General features: G+C 34.9%; 1 protein-coding gene across 3 annotated transcripts in view; it reads left to right on the forward strand.

Moving 5' to 3' along the window:
- The window catches only part of PCDH7 (protocadherin 7), a gene marked incomplete at its 5' end in the record, with an annotated part of 309969 nt that overhangs the window by 285923 nt on the left and 1484 nt on the right, over positions 1 to 22562 (forward strand). The window lies entirely within an intron of this gene.

A 22562-nucleotide genomic window follows, 5' to 3' on the forward strand; every position in this document is an offset into this window, starting at 1 on the left:
GCAGATTGTTTCATATGGTGTAATACAGCAGGAATGTGTGTGTGTCAGAGAGGTTGTTTTGTCTAGAAACTGCCCATGATAAAGAATGTAGGACTACAATGGCTAGCATAATATCTGGAGAATATCTGTTTAAATGAGAAAAGAGTTCTTAACAGCTAATTATGGATTGAACACTTCTAATGGCTTTTGCCTCACTGTCTAGTTTGTTTTGTTTTGTTTTGTTTTGTTTTGTTTTTTTTTTTCTGGGAAACTGCATGTTTGTATTTATCTACTCAAAGAAGCAGATTATGTGTTACTCAGAGAAATTGAAAGTAATCAAACATATATTAATATCCACTGGCAAAGATGAGTGTGTTATTTAGAACAGAAAAGTCTTAAGAAAACTGGAAATAATAGCAAAAGTTAGATTGTTGATTTTTTAATTAAATATCTATGAAAATATTTGCAGGTATACTGAAGTGTTCAGACAGCATGCCTTTCATAAATTAATATCTATAGTAAGCCCATTATAGTATAACTATAGTAGCACTGTAATAAAGCTTTCAGGTTAACCAATATTCAAACTACTTTTCCTTTTTTTTTTTTTTTTAACATAGTAGTAGAGAACAGTATGACAGAGGTGTATACAATTAAGTTCTGTTGTCTATCATAGGAACTGTTGGTGGTAGCACAGTTTAGCTCAGGGAAAACAAAGGTGCAAGAAAAATAGGAAGAACAGTTTGGGCAATAAAAACCTGGAAAAAAAAAAGTCAAGATACCTTTGTATGTCTGATATAAAATGGGCTACTGAGATTTTTTTTTTTTCCTTGACTAGGAGGAAAACATTAGTTTTAATGCAAAAAGATATTCTAAGATCTTGAGTTCTTTGGAAAGAAAACTTCAGCTAGCATTTCAATCTTTGTTTGCAGATACTTTTCAAAGCCTGGAAACATACCCAAGTTCTTAAAAAAACTGAGCAGGATAGATATTTCTGTTAATGTAGGGAAATACATTACAGTTGATCCTTTTTCATCTATGATTATTCTTCAGAAGACAGGAAATTTTTCGTTAAGTAAGGAAGAAAGTATACAGGAAAGGGGAAGGATAGTGCAATACATATACTTATATACCTTTTTTCAGTTTTTAAATTTATGGTACATAAAGGAAAGATGAAACAAACTCCTCCAAGGAAGAAGTGTAAACATAATTAAAATAACAGTTTAGTAGGGGGTATAATAAACTCAACATTGCTTGGAGTCTAAATGATGCTATTTCCTAGGAGATATCCTTTTACCTTGCTTGTGGGATGGGGAAAGTCTTCAATTTATGTATTCAAGGAACTGTCTGGAAGATCATAATGGTACCTTCTGGCTAGAGAAATTGAGTCTGGGTATTTTTGCTGAACATGTTTCTTTTTATATAAAATAAATGCTGGCAATACAATGTCTGCAAGCAATTGGTGATAATTATGGAGGCTTAAATGTACATCCTAACTGATAGTATTGAATTTTCTGACAAAATTTGAAGAGATACAGCCATGAAACTCTCGATACTACCTAGCAGACTGATTGGAAATACTAAATTAATATCAGCTTAGTCAGACTGCTTCTAATACTCCTGCAACTCATGTTCAATCATGCTGGTTAGTGAGACATTGATTAATGTTGGAAGACTGGTGAGATGAAGAGTATGAATGGAACAGAGAAGCAATTGCTTTTCATAAGCCATCATGACTGATGCAGATCCCTCAGAAGCCTTCAAAATGTGTAGCAAGCAGCACAGTATTGGTTCAGAAAAGAAAGCGTTGGCCAGTCAAATGGCTTGCATTCATTGTGTTACTTTTAGATCACGTTAATAAGTGGATGACAGCCCTTATTTGATCATAGCAATCACATCTTAGAAAATTATACAAGGGTTTCTTTTGTGCAATTATGGAAACTAACAGATTTGAAATTCAGCTAGAAACAAAGCGTCAAGTCTTCCTGCCCAAGCTGACAGATCTCTAATCAGTTGTCATCTTATATTTACTTTAAAAGACTTTATTGCAGGATATTGAATATTTTGCAAGAAGAGCTATGGACTTCATGGTATTAATCTGTTGAGAATAAGGTGGTAGTAAGCTAAATTCTAATCTTTTGATGGACAAAGACTTTATTAATAAGCTCAGCTGAATTTTAACCATCTCCCTTTTTAAATGTTATTGAAGGTGTCATACCAGTTAATTAATTGAAATAAATACTTGATATTGAGCCCTAGAGAAAATGGTGATAATTGCTGCAGCTCAAATCTAGTCTTTACTCTAGAGTTTAATTAACAACATTATGATTTGTGTCATAGAGCAGCTCTAGACCTTGCCATTTTCAAACTAAAAACCTTAGCATTGCTTTGACAGTTTTGGTGCGAGACAGAGTTCTTATGACTGGTTCATTCAGGCAAATGGAAGAGATCAAGAACATTTATTCTGGCTCTAGAGCTGGGGTTTAGACATACGTGCCTAAGAAACAGTTTGAGGAAGCTACTGTAACTATGACTGTATTGCGAACCACAAAGTTACCTGTGAACCAGAGTCACAGTTACAAAACCGTTTAATCTGGAAATACATGCTGTGGTGACATCTAGAAATAAGGCAAAAAGATCAGCTTAGTTCTGAATGCTCCTGAAAAAATGAACTTAGTACACAGCTTAAAATCAGAGTAAACCCAACATTTTCATTCGAGCATGGCTATTGGAAGTTGTACTATATTTAGCCTAAGGGGATTCAGGTCCAGAGCTTCCAACTTTTCCTGCTGAGAGCCATCATCATCCTGTAGCAGTGTGCTGTGCAGCCATAATCTGGAGTTCCTGAAAGAGAAGCAGAATGATCTTGACTGTTAGCTGTTAGCTGTTAGCTGTTCAACTAGGGACAGAGGTTTGCTTTCTAAAATCTGACCACAGCTCTCTTTCTCCACTGCTGGCTGAGTGCTTACCATCCATCTAGAGAGGCAGAGCATGTTCCTGATCCCTCTCATAATCAATAAGAAAAGAGAACACTTGGAAGGGAGTAGGGTTGTGTATGAAACACTCAAGTTTGAACACAGACATGATGACTCAAGCTATTGGTTGGATTAAATAAAAATAAAGTAAAAAATTGCTATTATCTATTCTGGGATACAAATTTTGTACCTATGTTAAGGTAAACCACCACATGTATTGTTGGTGCAGCTTTCAGCCTAGTAATTCTTACTGACTTCTTGTAAACCAGAATATTTTCATGACATCATTTCAATTTGTTTTGAATTTAGGAGGATAAAATCAAAATCTCGTCGTGGACCAGTACTGAAGGTCATGGAAGACAGTATAATAAAGAAATGTAATAATGCGAACTGGCATAAATTTTTTTTCTCCCTGAAATATGCTGATATAGTTTTATGAAAATTAAATGCTCTTTTTAAAATTTGTGAGCATAGCAGAGCTCAGAAGACATGCACTTTCAGAACAAGTTAAATATTTGTAATAGTGAGTCACTATGACTTTTCACAAACAAGCAAGTCTGAAAATGTGTGCTTTTGTCTGAAAAACTTTTCTCCATATCTTAGCATTTCCACTTAAGTTTTTTCTGCATATGCAAAACATGCATAGTTCTTTTTACTTCTACTTGTAACATTATTTATTTCTCAGTATTTGTAACATTATTTATTTCTCAGTATTTACAATATGGGAAATTCAAGATATGTCTTTTAGTTAGGTATTAGAAAATTATACCTTTTCACAGTCAAACTACATTTGGTCAATAAAAGACTAGTTTTCTTTTTAATTTCAGATTGTGCAGTTATTAATAGTAAGCAATTCATTTGGGAAGTTATTGTGAAAGTCTGTGTTTTCAAATTGATCTCTTTATCTAGAAAAGGGTTGTTTACGTGTCTATTACAAGCTGTAAAGTGTTAAGATATTCCGAATTTCAGAATGCATGAGGCAGAATTGTTCTTATGTTAACAGTCTTTAAAATAAATTGTTTCAGTTCTCTTAGAATTGCTTCCTGCAGAGAAGAACCTCATAATTAAAACAGAGTGGAATACAACTGCAGTGTAAGTCCTTAGATGTGTTGGATACCTTTAGATTTTCTTAAGATAAGATGACCTACAGTTATTGATAGTACTTTTCTTTCTAAGCAGATTTGCAGAACTGCATGGAGTTAAGGTTTTTTTTGCATTTCACTTGAAGAACAGAATATTAAGCATGAAGGAGATAATTGCACTATTTGGAGTAAGTCAGGTTTACCGTCTGGGATGGCTATTCAAAACACTACATAAATGTCATTGTAATTGCTTACCTTCTGTTTGGGTAAAAGCTTATCCTTTAAACTTTAATAATTATTTTTTATTGGTAGGCAAATATTATATGCATAAATGCTTCTTTTATATTCTTTTTAACCTTCTTTTGCTGTCCTTTAAAAAAAGCCAACAAACAAAATCCCCAAAACACCTGACAATATCCTACCAAGACAGAAGTTCAGAGTAGAACAATGTGCAAACTACATAGCTGCAAAGGTTGTTTGTATTCCAGTTTCATAGCAGACAGAGGAAACTGGTGAAAACTAGTCTTAATTACTTAAGTTTTCCCTCCTGTAAACTTTAGTTTAGTTCTTTTTCCCCTTATAATCTCTTATGTCCTTCTATAGTCTGTCAGTTGCATTTCAGCAACAAATAGGCATATATGACTTGCAATTTGTATGTTTAATACGGTGAAACACAATATTTGTAAAACAGGACTGACATAGAAAGCATTTGCTTTCTTACAAACTATTTTTGCCTACAAGTTATAACTGAGTTATTTGCAATATTACTTCATGATTAAGGGTTAGGTCAAGTTTCTCTTACAGTCATCCTTTTAAAGATTATATTAACATCAACAAATAAATCACTGCAATTTCAAAACAAAAGTTTTATGCACAAGTCCAGAATTTATTTTATTTCATCAAACTAAGTTTCTGGATTAGTGAACTTTTAGGGGAGTAACCCCTAGGTAAAACAAAGCTAGTATTGCTCCACAGATAGCTTCAACTTCATTTTTTTGCTATAACTTTATAAATCAATACTTGTTAAATTCCTAATGTTCCTCTTTTTTTATATTTTTGTTTGATGGACTACTTGGTTCAGTCTTGCACTTTAACACGGAAAAGATGCCAAAAGTATCCTCTTCTCCAAAGCCTTATTATATTAGACCACTAAGTATTAAGCTGAAGACTTTTTTTTTTTTTTTTTTTTAATAATAGTGAAAAGAGAGAACTTCTGAGAGAAACAGAATACGAAAGTTTTACCACTCCTCTTTAACATCCATTTCTTCCAGGCTGTTTCTTCAAACAACCTTCAGTGACTTCCTATATGTAATAAACTCTACAGTCTCCTAAAAGTCTCTTTCCATCGCCTATAAATTTTGAGTTCTGCAGGCAGGGGCACAGGTTCCCTTCTGACCTACAGAAACTTCTCTCAGCTAAGCACGTTTAGTTGCACTTGAGAAAGGAGTAATCTTCCTTTTCCTCTAAAGAGTTCCACTTAACCTAAAGCTCATAAATTAGAAAAAGAGACACACTGCAGCTGAGCAACTTTGCTGAGCAGCTTTACACTTCTGAGCTGAAAAATATGTTATACAGTATTTATATGACAAGCTAGAAACAAACAAATCTTTAAATTGTGCTTCCTATCATGGTGTTTTATCATCTCTGTCCTTATAACATTAATAGAGATGCAATCAAATACAGTAAAACTTTTAGTACCATCTTTCATATATCTGTTATCTTTTTAGACACAGAGATAATCTGTGATTTGGGTATGCTATTGTTTTCAGTGTCTTCTTAAAAAGTTTAAAGTTACATTAACCTTCATTTGCTTTATAACAGTTAGCACTCAAAACACATAAATCTCAGGTATCTTATTCTTTCCTTTCTGTTCAACTGAAATTGTCAGTTGCTATCCCTGGAACCAATGTGTATCATACATTTATTTCAGATTTGTGACATGCCACCAGCTTTAGTTGATTATTTGAATTTGTACTTCTCGTTGATGACGAAATATGAGATCCAAAGGATGTCAAAGTTGTATGAGGTCAGTCTCTGACTATGCAAAATATTTGTACTTTTTTAAAATTTAAATGAAGCTGGATTGACTGGACTTCTGAATATTATATGCTAATGATGTAGAGCATCCTGTGAAGCCATGCCTTAGGTATATATTACCTTTCCCTGAAAGACAGATTAGGTGAAAAGTGAACCAGTGAGAAATTCTCCCAAACATTTATAATTGGAGCCATTGCTCAATTCTCTGGCAAGTTTGTGTAGCTAAGGTCTTGAAAATAATTTTAAAATTCCTAAGGCAGTTTTCAAAATGCAGATTATTGTAGAAAACTGTATAAGCTTTGTTTTGCAGAATAAGAGATGCCTGCAGCTAAATAAATTTTCATAGACTGAAATATAATAAATGAGACAATATAACAACAAAGAACTTAAATGATACATGCCATTTTTGACATTAGAAATTTTATTCCTGATCTTTTGTCTTGTCTTCCATCAGTTCTACCTCTTGAAATTTGAAATCTAAGGTATTTCTGTAAATCTTAATTCAGATTAAACCCTCCCTATGAATAAAAATGTTCCAAGTTAACAACAATTGTTCTCTTATAACATGATGAGATTCATAAGTATTGTAACAGATTGCTATTTTGCTATTCCAGAAGATGATATAATTATTTTCAAATAGTTTCAACTAGAGGTGAGATATTTATCTAGTGAGTTTTGAACAGATGGTGGTGTAATATACATTAAGTCCACAGAATCATTTAGTGACAGATAAAAATTTTATAATCTCTTGGAATTTAACTGATACAGCATGTCTCCAATGACTTTTAAACTGGTGGGTTTATTACATGTTATCAGTCATAAAAGCAAAGAAACTTGCTTCTTTGATCTTTCTTTGGTACAGTGTCCAACATTTTAGACAGAAGAAAATCAGATATACACAGGTATTCTAGTAAATTGCTTTAGTTCAGAGTTACACATTTACTTACAGATTTAGTTTTGAAACAGATAGAAGAGTTGAACAAACCTTTATTATCTGCTGACAAATATTTGATGGTATTTGCATTCTGTGATTGTTATGTGTAGAGAGACAGGGAGATGTGTGATCGAGACAATAAATCTGGGGGTGGGTGGGAAACCATTCGTATTAAATATTGAACTATGGCAAAGACGAGGTAACAGATTTTGTATGGGAATGACTGACATAAGAAATAAAAGTGTAGAAAATACAAATAGAATTCGATCTATTAAGTCTGATCCCTTAAAGGAAAATAAGGGAGACCTGTCTCTCACATACATATCTTCAAGTATGAAAATGGTTTAAATGGCATCCTAATTTATCCAGTTCACAAAGCTATCTGTGATGGCAGGAAAAGATTTTTTTCTTGAAATGGATGCCTTATTCTCATTCTCCCAGTAGCTGTTCAGAGCATTTGCCTATTTATATTCATTACTGTTGCTGTAAAACAGGTCTATTTATATTCATTACTGTTGCTGTAAAACAGTTCCTTTTTTCATGATTTCATTGGCATGAGAAGCCCTGATTCAGTTTTGCTGTCAATTTTGACCTCTTTCTGTATCTCCTCTACTTTCAGTGACTAAAAACATCGGTAAATAGAAACAGAGATGGCCTCATAAAGTATGTCTGCAGCATCACAAAATAAGTTTTACAATACTTAAGATATATGCAATTGCAGTTCATGTCTATGGTAGGGTAAAGTATGCACTGTAGTCTGTTTAGATGTTTATTGCACTGCTACATACTTATCAAGTTTTCAGATACCTGGTGGCAAAAGGTTTGGGAGTATACATAAACAGTCTACTAAAAATTAAGATTCTCAAAAGACCTTAACACAAAGAGCAAAATAAAATCAATGTTATTTTTAATGCTAAGTATTTTTTGTTAAAATGTTTTGAGAAGACATAAATTCTTCCATTTATTTTCTATTCATATCCCTCAAAAGTAAGCAGATAATTTTCAACTTTATCTAGCCACTCATTCATCTCTGATTTAAAATAGATTATATCTACATTACATAGAATATATCTCTCTATATATAAATATATAATAGATATTATATATAATATAATATTAGAAGATAATATAATAGAATATATCTACATATGGCCATGCTTTACCAGTCCACTTATATGAACTTGAACAATAAATTACATAAACTAATTCCTGATGTCCACCACTGTGTACTCTGACTTTATCCACTATGTTTAGTCTAGGCCTAATTTAATGGATCACTATTAGAGGTGCTTTGTTCACAAAGGGACATGAAATATACTCATCAGGTCTCACTGCTGCTCACTCTTGTACAAGGACCATGAAATATACAAATGTGGTGCCCAGTTTCTGGTAGGACTTCGTTCAGCTCTGGTAGAAGCATGCCATTCTTTTTGAATAATTGCCCTGGAATAATTCCATCCTCTGACAATTATTGTGGCTCGGTTGATTTTTGGGCACACAGTTTTTTTTCCTTAAGTTGCAGCTTCAAAGTTGATCCAGGTCGAAACCAATTGTACTATCTAACAGAGAATCTATTATATGAATAAATTAGTTATAATCCAGGGCACAATGCAGTCACAAGAGCCACAGTCGCAACTGGCATCACTATTATGACCTCAGAAAGGAGCCAGAGACTAAAACACTGTGCAGAGAACAATTGTCTACTGAAAATTTTTCATTCAGGAAACCATATTCTGAATGGCCTGGAAGAAAGATGCCTGCACAAAGTATGCATCGTATGATCTATCCATGATATATCATGGAGGCAGTAATAGGCAATGACCATTTAATAAAAGGAAATTAACAGTTTATAAAACATGTTTGAAAGAATAATTGCCAAAATAACAAATTACTTCTTTCCCTTCACAAATAATTGTGTTTCAAGTCAGATAAAACCTGCGGGTTTTGTATTTTTCTGTCTGATTCAGCCTGACAAGCTTGTTTGCATCTTCTACTTCCTTAATGTTCTGCCCAACCCTTTAACCACTGGTTTTCCACTTCTTGTTCAGATTTTTAAAACAGTCCAGCAGCTGCTAAGTGATTGCAACCACTGCAACTGATACTGAGTAGATTAGCAGAAATTACTCTGTGGATTTACACTGGAAATAATCAAGACTGTTTTATTTTTCTATACTGTAAATGCATTTAACACAGTAATATCTTCATTTTCTCAGTATATGTAGTCTTAAAAAAAAAAAAGTTTTAACCTCTGTGTTAATATATTCTGCTTGACTGTGTTTTCTCCTACCCTAGCAGACATAATTAGGAATCTTTCCTAATGATTGTCAGGAATGTAGTCATGCATTGCAAGTAGAACAAGCTTAACATTGTCCAATTTAAAATCTTTTGTCATTTTTACTGGAGTCTCAGTGAAAGCATAAACTAATAATGTAAGACATTTCTTCTATTCAAATGAGTGAAATCCCTGGGTTCAGTTCTAACAGTTATTTTTTTCCTTCCTAGTAGTTGGTGCAGTGCTGCATTTCAGCTTCAGTCTGAGAAAAATGCTGATAACACACCAATGTTTTAGTTGTTGCTACCCAATCAAAGACTTTTCAGTCTCTCATGCTCTGCCAGTGAAGAGGGGCACAAGAAGCCAGGAGGAAGCAGAGGCAGGACACCTGATCCAAACTAGCCAAAGGGGTATAACCATACCACAGCACATCATGCCCAGTATATAAACTGGGAAGCTCAGACCACTGCTTGAGTCCAGCTGGGTATTGGTTAGCTGGTGGTGAGCAATTGTATTCTCTCCCCTTGTTATTTCCCTTATCATTATTGTTATTGGTGGTAGCAGTAGTGGGTTTGTGTTACACCTTAGCTACTGGACTGTTCCTATCTCAACCTGTGGGATTTACACTCTTTCAATTCTTCTCCCTATCCTTCTGGGAGCAGGGAGGAAAAGGCAGGGAGGGAGCAAGCGGCTGCGTAGTTCTGAGTTACCAGCTGGTCTTAAACCACAACAGTGTAACAAGCTGGAGTTTATTTGTTTCATTCTTTAAAAAGTAGATGTTGGCTATGAAGCCGTAGTCCAAAGTATATGTACTGCACTTCTTAAGAAATCTGGAAATACCACAAACTGAGAACAATGGACTACTTTCTGAGATTTAAAATTTTATGGGTATGGATATACACTTTAGCAACCAAAGCTAAGCAAAAGCATAATGACTAATTTTAATATTGTGCTGCAAAACACAAGGGCAGAAAAATTGCATATTAAACATTTTTAAACCAAAAAATGGATTTGTTAAAGACTACTTCCTCTAGGATCACTTCTGACAAATATTATTCCATTTTTAACTTGGGGCTAGCAAATATTTAACATATTTTGGAGGAATATCTCAAGAATTCTGTAGGTGAATATGCTCAATTGGCCATTAAGTAGCTTGGGAAATTTGAAGAAAATGTTACTTAGTAGATGGTGAAGCAATCAAAACCCCAGTATTTTCATCTTGGAGCTCCTGACTAATATGCTTAGACAACCTGTTCAAGTCCAATCTTGCCTTTAACTTTCATCAAGACACAGTTCAGTTTGCAGGGGAAGAATTCTACTTCTTTGCCTCCCATAGTTAGTGACTGAATGAAACACTGCAGGATACTCAGGGTCAAGGGCAGGGATCAAAAATATATGATACACACTACAGGCTCCATTAGATTCCCCCTCCCTCAAGAAGGATTGAGACTGCTATTTCTGACAGGCTTAGACTTTGCAAGTAAAACTTAATTTTTCTCTTCTCTGCTTTGTTTCATTCAAACTTCTACGCTTTCCATTAGTATAAAAAAAAAAATCATTATATTTTCCATTCTATAGTGAGATAAACAGTGTTATCTCTTAGTATAGCATGCCTGTGATTCATGTGTATGACTAGAGTCTATCTACTGTACATGGACAAGGGGAATTAGTGTTGTGCTTAAAACTTAATTACTAATGGACTGTAACTCAGATTAATCTGTCATAAGTATGTAACCATTCTGAGCTTTTATTTGTAATTAATTCACTAGCTGTAATCTGCACACACAGCTGAAAAATCAATAAAAAATTAATGAAAAAATCCCTTTGAGCTATTCATAAATCACACTGACAGATTCGTTATCTTTCTGTATTTGTCTCTCAAATTTTTGAGGTGTGAAGGCTTTTCCACACACTTAGTATAAAAACAACAACAAGCTACGCTCCCCCCCAACACTTCCGCTCCCCATCATCATTTCAATGAGAAATCATTAGTACTCATAACAAAAGTAAAAACTTTTTTAAGTGGATTAATTAGATTTTACCTCTTCTTAGGAAAAGCTGATGGTTCCCAAATAATTGGTCTAAAGACACTATGGCTCATGACACTGACGGGGAATTCGAGACAAGAATGTGTAACTAGTTAATCAGTAAAAAATTTTGTTTCCCTGTGACACGTGGAATTATTACCATTTACACCTGAGTTGTATGATTTTATACTTCTGTTATACTTCATGATTAATGAAAATGAGCACTATATTTTATAAAAGTAACCTCTTTCTTCTGGAGTATACTGATAGAAACAGGGAAAATATGCTTAAGACAATAATCTTAAAATGTTATTTATTTCTACTTTAGGTCTTGCGCCATATAAATCTTCTGCTAAAGGAATGAAAATGCATTCTTTGTACTCTTCAATTCACAGAATTGAATTAAATTTTGTTCTGTACCCCAGATATTGGTAGCATGATTAAGAAAATAAGATTACAAATTTATATGTGTATTTGTGAGAGAAACTTGTACAACATGAGCAGATAAGTGAGCATTTTTTTTTTTTTATTGTGTGGGATAAGGTTCCCTTTATGTGACATAAAAGGTTAAACTGATCCTTCATTTGGCTGCTATATTTCTTCTTACAACACAACTTCCTCTTGACAGCTACGAAAAAGACAAGTAGTCAGAAGTTATTTGTTCTGGCTTCATGCTGAGCTCTACATTATTTAGATGATCATTTGCATGCAGAGCATGGAGAACTTTCTTCTTCCCCCCATTTGAAAATGACATAATATAAATTAACAGAGCTTCAGCACATTTTTACAGTTACTTTTCAAGTTCAACATTTGAGGGTCTATGACTTGTAACAAAATAAAATTTCATGAGTCACACTGAAAACCTCATGGGAACACGAGTAATTCCCTTTTTTGAAAGCAGTACTGCTACTTAATGTTATTATATAATATTTTATTCTGTATATGCAGGAATGAAATAAAATCTAGAATCCAGAAATATGTTGCTGCATGAAGTAGAACTGTATAAAGCAATACATTTTCAGGAATGTAGTGGTTCTATCAAGATAATTAGTTCAAGTTATTATCCCATGCGGCAAAAGAATTCTGTAAGAAAAAAAATGTAACTCACTGAGAGATATGAAAGAAATCAGTATTCTCCTTTAAAGCCAATTCTTAAACACAGAAGCATTCAACCAGAACTTTATTTTTGTTTTATCTGTTGTCCATAGTCACAAATGGTTCAGTTTTGCTGTTTGTTGGTTTTTCCCCATTACTTATGATAAAAAATTAAGCAGCCCTGTGTGTTTGTATGTATGTGTGTTTTTATAATCAGTCACCCTTTGAACTTTTCAGTCATATTTAGTGCATTTTTTTATCACTCCAATGAAATATCATTCTTACAAAACAGCTTGCAGCTCTGTCAAATCATTGATTTTTTTCTTTCAACTTTATCGGTTCTGGATATCCTCCAAGATATTTGTGAGATACCAATGAGATCTAAACATCTTTTAGGACTGTGCTTTTAGTTTCTAAATGGAAGCAATGCATTTATTAATATCCCCTAGGAAACACTGAGAGTCTCCAAAAAGAAGTTGCCTTTTGAATGAGATAGGCACAAATTGGAGGGAGACAAAGGGAAATCATGTAACCTTCTTTTTCTCTTCTGTGGTAAAAGCACTAGTTTTCTTACCTGGTGTCCACTCCTGATGAAGAAAATACATTATTAAATCCTTATCATCAAAAAATTAATTAAAGGGAAGGAACAGTATACAGCTGAGATGAGGTAATGAGTGCTAGCTACTCTCTTCCCTTAGAGCTCCTGCAGTCTCATCACTTTGGCATGAGTATCAAGGAAATTATGTTGACTTTTGAGCCCTAATTAACACTTCTTCAGTCATCTTCAGGAGAGCTGACTTTTAATTGCTCTTCCAATTGTTTCTGCTCAGAGTCTGTTAAGCACTGACATGTTTTACTGAAAAAAAAGTATGTAATTTGACACATTGACAGATTAATACTTTAGCATCAGATTCTCAGAACAATTAGGCATCTTAAATGTTTCCTACATCTTAATGTCTATGCTACTTCAGGAAACCATAGTAGAGTCCTACTTTTCTGAAAGATATGTTGCCATTTCAGTAATAAAAGTAAATCAGGCTATCGAAGTACTTAACAGGATTACAAGCAGTCTTGTAGCAATTACATTTATATCTAGAAAATTAAAATCTAAGGAATTTAAATTCAACATGATGTATTTAGTACAGTACTCACCACTGGTATCACATAAACTGATACTTCTTAGTCCTAATTTTTTATATATATATATATATATATATATATATATATATATATGCACAATAGGTCATGTAAATGAAAAAGAAATTAAGTCTGAACTACAGGATAAATAAAACTTAAGAGAAAACTATCTGTTTCCAATCTGCCTTCTTTTATATTACAATGTAATCAGGGTTTTAAATTAGTATTTGTCTAGAATTAGGTCTGTTGGATTTGATTTTACTTACACATAATATTGTATGCAACCTGTATTATGATTCTCCACTGACAACCAACTGATTAATATGATTCAGGGCTGGAAGACTGCAACTGTTTTTTTAGTGTAAAGAAAATATAGGTATTTAAGTCAAGAGTGAAATACTGATGATTCCTTGAAGATCACACAAGATTACCAAACCGGTACAACCGTTAATTTCGGTAGGAAACTTTTTATGTAATTATTCTATAATTAGAGGAATATTTAAAGAATATTGGATCTTAACCTCCCGGAGACAATTGTCATAGAAATAACCGTGGAATCTTAGCCAAGAATTTTATTGCTTGGGTAATATTTCTTGAGTTGCATGTCTGTCATGTTAGATAGCTATGTAGTCTGATATAGTCTGTTTAATTAAACAAAAAAAAAAAAAAAACCCATCAAAATCTTACACATTCTTTATCTAATTTGACTCAATTCCTCTCTAAAACAGAGGCAGGTATTATGCAAGACTAAACAGAACAAAAATTTCATATATAAAGTAAACATTGTTGAAATGTGCAAGGTCCTGCACCTAGGTCAGAGCAATCCCAAACATAACAGGCTAGGCAGAGAATGGGCTGACAGCAACCCTGAGGAGTACTTTTGGAGGTGTTGGTTGATGAAAAGCTCAACATGACCCAGGAGTGTGTGCTTTCAGAAAGCCAACCGTGTGCTGGGATGCATCAAAAGGAGTGTGGTGAGTAGATCAAAAGAGGCGATCCTGCCCCTCTGCTCTGGTGAGACCCCACCTGGAGTACTTCGTTCAGCTCTGGGGCTACCAACAGAAGAAAGGCATGGACGTGCTGGAGTGAATCCAGAGGAGGGCCACAAAGATGATCAGATGGCTGGAGCAGCCCTCCTTTGAAGAAACTCTGAGAGAGTTGGGCTTGTTCAGCTTGGAGAAGACTCTGTGAGACCTTGGAGCAGCCTTCCAATACCTAAGCAGGGCTTACAAGAAATCTGGAGGGGGACTTTTTGAAAGGACCTACAGTGATAGGACAAAGAGTAATTGTTTTAAACTGAAAGAGAGTAGATTTAGACTAGGTATTAGGAAGAAGTTCTTCACTGTGAGGGTGTTGAGTCACTGGAATATGGTCCTCCTAGAGGCTGTGGATGCCCAATCTCTGGCAGTGTTTGAGGCCAGGTTGAGGGGCTTGGAGCAACCTGGTCTAGTGGGAAGTGTTTTGCAACACTTCAGATAGAAGCAGTATTCATCTTTTTGATGAAAACGTAAAATGGAATGAATGTGTTGGGACTTAGGCAAGATGATTTTATAGATGATAGGTTATTATGTTGCACCTTCAGAGTGTTTTGGGGTTTTTTTTAGCATTACTGGCTTTTTGTTTCTGTATTCCTTTGATTAACATCTGTCTTAAATGATCTGATCATCTTGGATTTTTATTTGTAATTCTTTTAACATCAAATTTAAAGGGGGATGTCTTTCCAAAAGGGACTTTTAGCTGAACCTAAACCCAACTTCCAAGGTTGATTTATTACAGAATAAATCAAGAATCCTAACCCAGAAACAGTTAAGGATTGGATTGATGCTAAATTACATAAATGTTGGTAATTATATTAACAGAATTGCAGAGCTGAAGGGAACCTTTAGAGATCATTTAGTGCACCCTTGCTTTCCCCAAATAGGATAAGTAGGATTAGCCATGTTAATGTTACTTTTGGGAGTTTTTCTAGACATTCATAAGAACCTCTGAGTGGTGAAGACTCCATAACATTCCATCACTACATTTATTCTCAAAGTTTTTTTCTAATTTCTAACCTGATTTTTCGTTGTTGCAATCAAGTCATTATTTTAGGTTTTTTCCACTATGGGCATGCAGATTATATTGTTCCCAGTCTTGCTTTTTAGATACATAAAAATTGCTGTTTTCTCCCTCAGCTGTCTTCTCTTCTGGCTAACTTACTTTCATTAATCTAGCATGAGCTTTTTTCAAATGTTAAAGAATAAGTTACCTGCCTCAATTTTCTTGTGGTATTTTTTTTCATTTGCTTGTGGTATTTTTATTTGGTTTAGTGGTAGAGGACTATATAGTATCTCATGTTAGCTTTGAAAATTCCACTCTAGTTTCTCTTGAAACCTAATAAGTACTTGGACTTTTGACATGACACAGCAGTGAGTCTTGTTTTAAGGAACTATTTAAGTGATACTTTTATTTTACCATTTTTCAAGTAAATTACTGAAAATTCTCACTTTCATTCTGTGTTCCTTCAGAATTCATTATTTTATAGCCTTCTGTCATAGTTTGTCTCACTATATTAATTATTCAGCCAACATACTTGTAAGCCTTTCTGTATTCTGAAGTATTTTCTTAAGCACTGAAAAGAATTTCAGAATTAGGCATGATATAAATGAGATTAGTCTAGTCCAAAACCAATTAATATATTCATTACTTCCTTGCAGTTGGCATATCTCAAATAGTGGATTTGTGTTTGACTTTATTCAGTAGGACTGTTTTACAGATGGCATGCTCTGTCTTTGCAGAACACGATAATGCCACATTCAGAATGACAGCAGTCCAAGCCTTGGGGCACTAAATGCTTCTTGAGATATGTTCAATTGCTGTTTAACTGTATTTAGCCTAAGGTGCAGAGAAAGAAATTGCTGATGCCTTCAAACATGTTTAAGCATTTTAATAGTGTCTTGGCATGTCAGACTATGCCAGAGTACTAACTGAGGTGCAGTTCCTGAATTATTGCAATTAGGAAACAGGAATTTCAAAGGCAGTAGCTGTGTATCACTATAGCTTAGGTGTGTTTTTTCCATACTTAAACAGTGATTTTCTACAATATGTACCCTTTCAGCTGTTTTCTGCATTATTCTTCTCTGATCATATAGTCAATACTTGTTATGCTTTAAGAACTCTATTGTGTCTCCAATCACACAGCTCATAAAACAGACAAGCATTTAACATAAAAGCTATGTAAATAAACTGCTGTTTAACTGCATAGTATTATTGGTGTTTCACTTGAATTTTGTGTAGCCCACTGAAAACAGTGTATTTGTGTACAGGGTTCAGGAAAAGGTGATATGAAAAGCAGCTCATTCAAAGCATAGTCTCTATCATTACTGTATGATAGTTTTCCTTTTCTCACAGTAGTCTGGAACTACTGCACAGCCATTCTTTACAGATCCTCAATAACTGGAACCATGCAGGGATGCCATGGGTCCATCAATGGGGAAAGGCAGCAAAATCTGCATGCAGTCATTGATTTGTCATAGATTCTATTTAGATCTCATCTGCCAATGACTCCTTAGATCCTGTGACCAAGCTTCATGGTTTACAGATGCACTTTCGCATGCTGTAGTACTGTATGGCTTCTGTGGTCATACATACTCCTCCAAGAAAAGGTCTACAGGTAGGAATGTTTTCTGGGCACAGAGTTCTTTCTGGGAATGTTCTCATTATTGAAGCTAGTTAGTATATCGGTATCGCTTCAGAGGGTTTTCCATCTCCAGAGAAAAGTGGAACAGAGCTTTTGACTACTTAAGTACATCTAAAGTCTCTTTTTACCATAGGCTTTGTGTGTGGTTTCCAAAAGATAATAAAAAAAGAAAAAAAGATAATAAAAAAGAAAAGCTCCTTGCATCTTTCTCTGAAAGAGTGTATGTGCTAGGACCGTGTCATGACTGGTTGATAACGCTGGGTTTATATAAAGCATATTGTACAAGAATGTTTGTTAAAAAATGCACGGAGCAGGGCCAGAGTGAATGTGCATCCTGGATTATATTTCTGAAATGTGTGTGTACAAAAAAAGCACGTAACTTGCAACATGTGCTTTTTGACTACTATGCTCATACAGTATTTCTCTGTACTTGATTAAATACATTAACCTTCTTTGGTAAGGAATGGGAGGAGAGAAAATAATGGAAAATTGCTTGGGTGGAATATTTTGGTTGTTAAATTTTTGGCTTTAAACTGGATATAGAACATCATGTTTGCTCTCTCCACACTGCCATGGTAGTTGCCTTCCATTTTTGATAACAGGCAATCCTTCTGGCCCTAAAGTGAGTCAGCGACAATCAGCAGAAACATGAGCATGCTTATAAATAACTCCATTCATTTGAATGCTGTTGTACAAAGTTTTATGGAAAACATAAGCTATCACCCTCTCAGAAATTAATTATAGTTATCAGCTAGCTTTGGAAATTGGTGGTGGAAGCTTATATCAGATGCAATGAAGAAATAGGTTGCAAGACCCCATAAATTAATGCTCTCCAGGTTTTTTTAAGATGAAATCTGAGCAGTTGCAAGTGAAATCTGCTTCATAAATATTCACATCTGAAGTATCCATTAGCATGTGCAACTAAAAACGTGTCTAAATATCTGCATTTTAGGGAGTGGGCTTTCAATGCCTTTGTAAATAGTCAAGCAATAGCTAGTACTGATGTAGAGACATCATAAGAAGAAGATATGTTTGAAAGTAATGTTTTCCATTGTAATTCCAAAGATAATTTTACGCAAATAGAAGCTTAAATTTGAGTAGTCTATGTATAAGCAGTTAAAACCTAAACCCAAATCTGCAAATTTGCATATGATGAGAAATACTATCCTTCCAGGTTTACTTTCTGACTAATTAACGTTATGATAAAATTTGTATACTAATAACTGGCATTTTAAGCATTTATTTAAGTTTCCAGATATGTAACTGGTAGAAATCTGTTATACTTTTCTTTGATGTTTTGCCAGTTGTGCTGACAAACTCTTTGCTGTGTCATATTCCATTAGGTTTGTCAGCTGGCAGTGTGGTTGCTACTAAAGTGTTTAACTTTTAAACTGAGAAATACTTAAAAAAGCACATCACTTAGAGACAGATATACTTGGATGTAAATTTTGCTAGAGGACAAGAGGTTGTAGGGTTTTTTTTTTCAAATTCAGAGATTCTTCACAACTAGAAAATGTAAAAAGTGGGGCATAAAGACACTACTTTGCAAAAGAAGATCAATTCAGGGAATTAGGAAAAATACAGTTAATTACTTTGTAGTTAAAGTGGTGTGGCAGTTTATTCAAAACAATGGTTGAATCTCTGTTATCTACTGCAGGGTACAGAAAGTACCCAAGTTTTTCTTAACTGACTAGTTTAGGTACTGGTAATAATTTAGTCCCCACAGCACTGAATATTTTACTCATATTCTGAAATAATACACAAACATACAAAACATTCTGTCCTTCCCTTCACTGCTTTTCCCCAGCTGAATGCTGATGTTATGTCTGTTTTTTTAAGCAGAAGAGCAGTTAAAATGCAACAGGTTTCAAAACATGTTAGAATTAATGCATGCTTAAATGCTGTACTGATTCAAGTTCTTGGAAGAGATGCAAGAAAGCAACGGAGTAGAAAGCTACATTAACTGTATGTGCCAAATATTAATTGAAGAGTGTTTTAGAGGAAAATATATCACACCAGATCTGACAGCCTGAGGGAGACAAGGCTACTGCTCCATGTCCCAACGTCCAACCAGTATCAAAGATGAGGATGTTTTCCCAGTAGGCACGCACACAGAGCACACACATATATCAAATATATACACAGTTGGCCACACAGACCACAGACACTCGGAGCACTCACATGAACACAGACCAGTGAGGCCACAGCACCAGTGGCCTCATTCTGTTCCCTTCTCTGGCTGGACAGGATGGAAGCCCAGTAGTGAGAGCAGACGCACATATATGCATACACATATATGCACACAAAGAGCTCATACACAGGAAAAAATTAGGAAGGAATTTAATAGGAAGATAGGATGAGCAGTGTTGATCAGGTACAGGACACACCAGACAAACTTGTTAATCAACAACTATTTATATGTGACTGGCCCTTTTATCCCCTTATATCTCTGTTTTCCCACTTTTGTTCCTCCACAAATCATTTAAAACCCTCACTTGTTCCCATTTTGGTTCCTCCCCTAAATATTGCATAAGTCCTGCACTATCCCAGACTACTTTTCTGACATATCCCATAATGTGTCTTACATACCTTAGGCAGTAATCTCCCTGTTAAGACACAAAAGTGGTCTGGAGAGCAGCTGCCAATGACTCACAGTGATAGGTTTCACACCTGGACAGTGGATCAGATGGCTCTGCTAGGCTTTCCCTAGTCCTTGATTTGGGTTCCTATCTGCCACTATATACAGGCCCTGGGCTACCCTGGGCCTGGGCAGATGGACCTCTGATGGGCTGATGGCCTTTGTGATGGGCCTTGGAATAGCTCATCAAAGTATTATTTAAGCTAGTTTTTACCTGCCTGGGTCTCTCTGAGCTCTTTTGTGGTTGTGAAGATAAAATTTATCACACAACCCAACAGGGCAAGCCAGCCACATGCTGACTTCGAAGCTGTCACTTCGTAAAAGAACACTATAAGGCTGAATTGTACAGCAAGTATTTATGCTTTACAATGACAAATTCTAATGTTTGTCCAGAATTGAGCAGGGGATGTGCTAAAATACAAAACATTAAGCATGTGACCACTAGTGAGGAAAAAATTTTTTATCAACCCAAGTAATGCTGACTCAGTATTTGTTCACATTAAAAAGAAACCATCAGATATAAGGAGACATCAGCTGTTACAATCTGCTGTCGTGGTTTAAGCCCCGGCTGTAAATCAGAACCACGAAGTCCACTTCCCCCCCCACCTTTCTTCCCTCCGCTCCTGGAGGGACGGGGAGGAGAATCAAAAGAATGCAACTCCCACAGGTTGAGATAAGAACAGTTTAATAACTAAGGTATAACACAAATCACTACTGCTACCACCAATAAGAATAATGATAAAGGAAATAACAAGGAAGAGAATACAACCGCTCACCAACCGGTACCTCACCCCCACCCTGCCATGATCCAGCCCTTCCGGGAACTCTCAGTTCTACATCCTGGGCATGACGTGCTATGGTATGGAATACCTCTTTGGCTAGTTTGGGTCAGGTGTCCTGTCCCTGCTTCCTCCCGGCTTCTCCTCCTCCCTGGCAGAGCATGAGACTCACAAAGTCCTTGGTCAGGATAAACATTCTGACCAGCAACTGAAAACATCAGCTTTATCAATATTTTCCCAGGCCGAAAGTCAAAACCACAGCACTGCACCAGGTACTAAGAAGAAGAAAAACTGACTGCTGCTGCTGAACCCAGGACATCTGCAAAAACAAATGAACAACAATAAAACCCCCTTTCCAATAAACACATACTCCTATGTGTTAAATAAAGTTCACACCTGTTGCTTTGATAAGCATTTGTTAGTATAATAATCGAAATATTAGGAGTAAACGTTATGTTTAATGGTAATTTTTTGGAAATAAGATGCTGTTTGAAGAGTTTATTGAGATTTACATGGAAACAGGATTTGCTCTGTTATAAAAATATTAAAAGGGTTTTTCTATTTAAAAAAAATTAATGCACATTAGGTTCAGCTCAGCAGTTAATTAAGCTTGTTACATTTAGAGATTGCCAGAATAATGCTAGATTTACCTGACAATGGAGAATTTTCCTGTTACAGTTCCCATCTTCTGTCTCTGTCTGCAGAACACAGTCATCTTGAAAACTGATGGGCTGATAACTGTCCATAAGCTTTACATTTTTCATTGAAACAATGAAGGAATCATAGCTAAGTCTAAGTACAAAAGCCTTAAAATGTAAAACTGGGGGCAGGGAGAGGAAAATCCCTCAGTTTCTTCCTCCCAGCCTTACACTTTACAGATACAGTTACTCAGTTATCTAACCATCAGTACTGTTCTCCTCATTAAAATCAATTCCATATTGAAATAAGAAATACTATACAGTACAGCAGATTCCACAAAATGTTGGCAACTGTTAATAATAAATAATATACATATTTTTTACAATACTGCAAGAAATTGCTAATTAAATGAATGCTTAAATGCATGAGAAAATCAGGACAGGATGAATATAAACCTGACTCAAAAGCTTTTGCAATTCTATCAGAATTAAATCTGCACATACTTAAACGAAACATTCTTTCTCTGCGAACACCTGTTGCAAATACTTTAAATTAAAACAGTTTACTCTGGAAAAGGCAAAGGATTTGGGGTTGCTCTTTTCTCTTTTTTTTTTTTTTTTCATCTCAGCAGTCATCTTTATATGAATTTGTAAAAATTTCATAGATGGAATTGTCACTAATAAAGAAAACCATCCAGGAGCCAAAATCAAAGAAATAATAGGCAAAATAGAAGTAACAAAATGAAGGCTAAATAGGCCTTTGAAAGGTATTTTATAAGGATAACTGGTAGAACTACTGTTCATATAAATGTGGGTGTTGTAGTGAGAAGGTAAAAAATTGCCACAGCCCCTATGAAGTACCTTACCGCATTTCCATGTTGAAGCTCTTTCCTCCTTTTTAAGATTTTTTTTTTTTTTATAAAAGAAACCTTGAAAGTGTCATCAAGTAAGTCATATCATATGAAAGCCATATCAAATAAACTGGAAAATTAATTTACTTGTCAATTTTTGTTCTTTGTCAACTTTAACTATTTGAATATCATGTTGTTGCTTTGTAGGCAGCTCCAGCTATTTCCTGTAGATCATAAAGTATGATATAACTGAATAAAAGTAAGGTTTTGAATCTTAATTGTTATTTAAAACAGTTGAGGTAGCTTTTTAATTCAGTTATAATGAGAGTATCAAAATGCAAAAATTACAAACTGTGTTTTTGTCAGGTAGGAGTAAATCCTGCAGTCCCCTGAACTTTGCTAGTTTTCAGTGAAAGCTCTTACAAGTACATACACACACAGA

Source organism: Psittacula echo (assembly GCF_963264785.1).
Source record: "Psittacula echo genome assembly, chromosome: 1".
NCBI lineage: Eukaryota > Metazoa > Chordata > Aves > Psittaciformes > Psittacidae > Psittacula > Psittacula echo.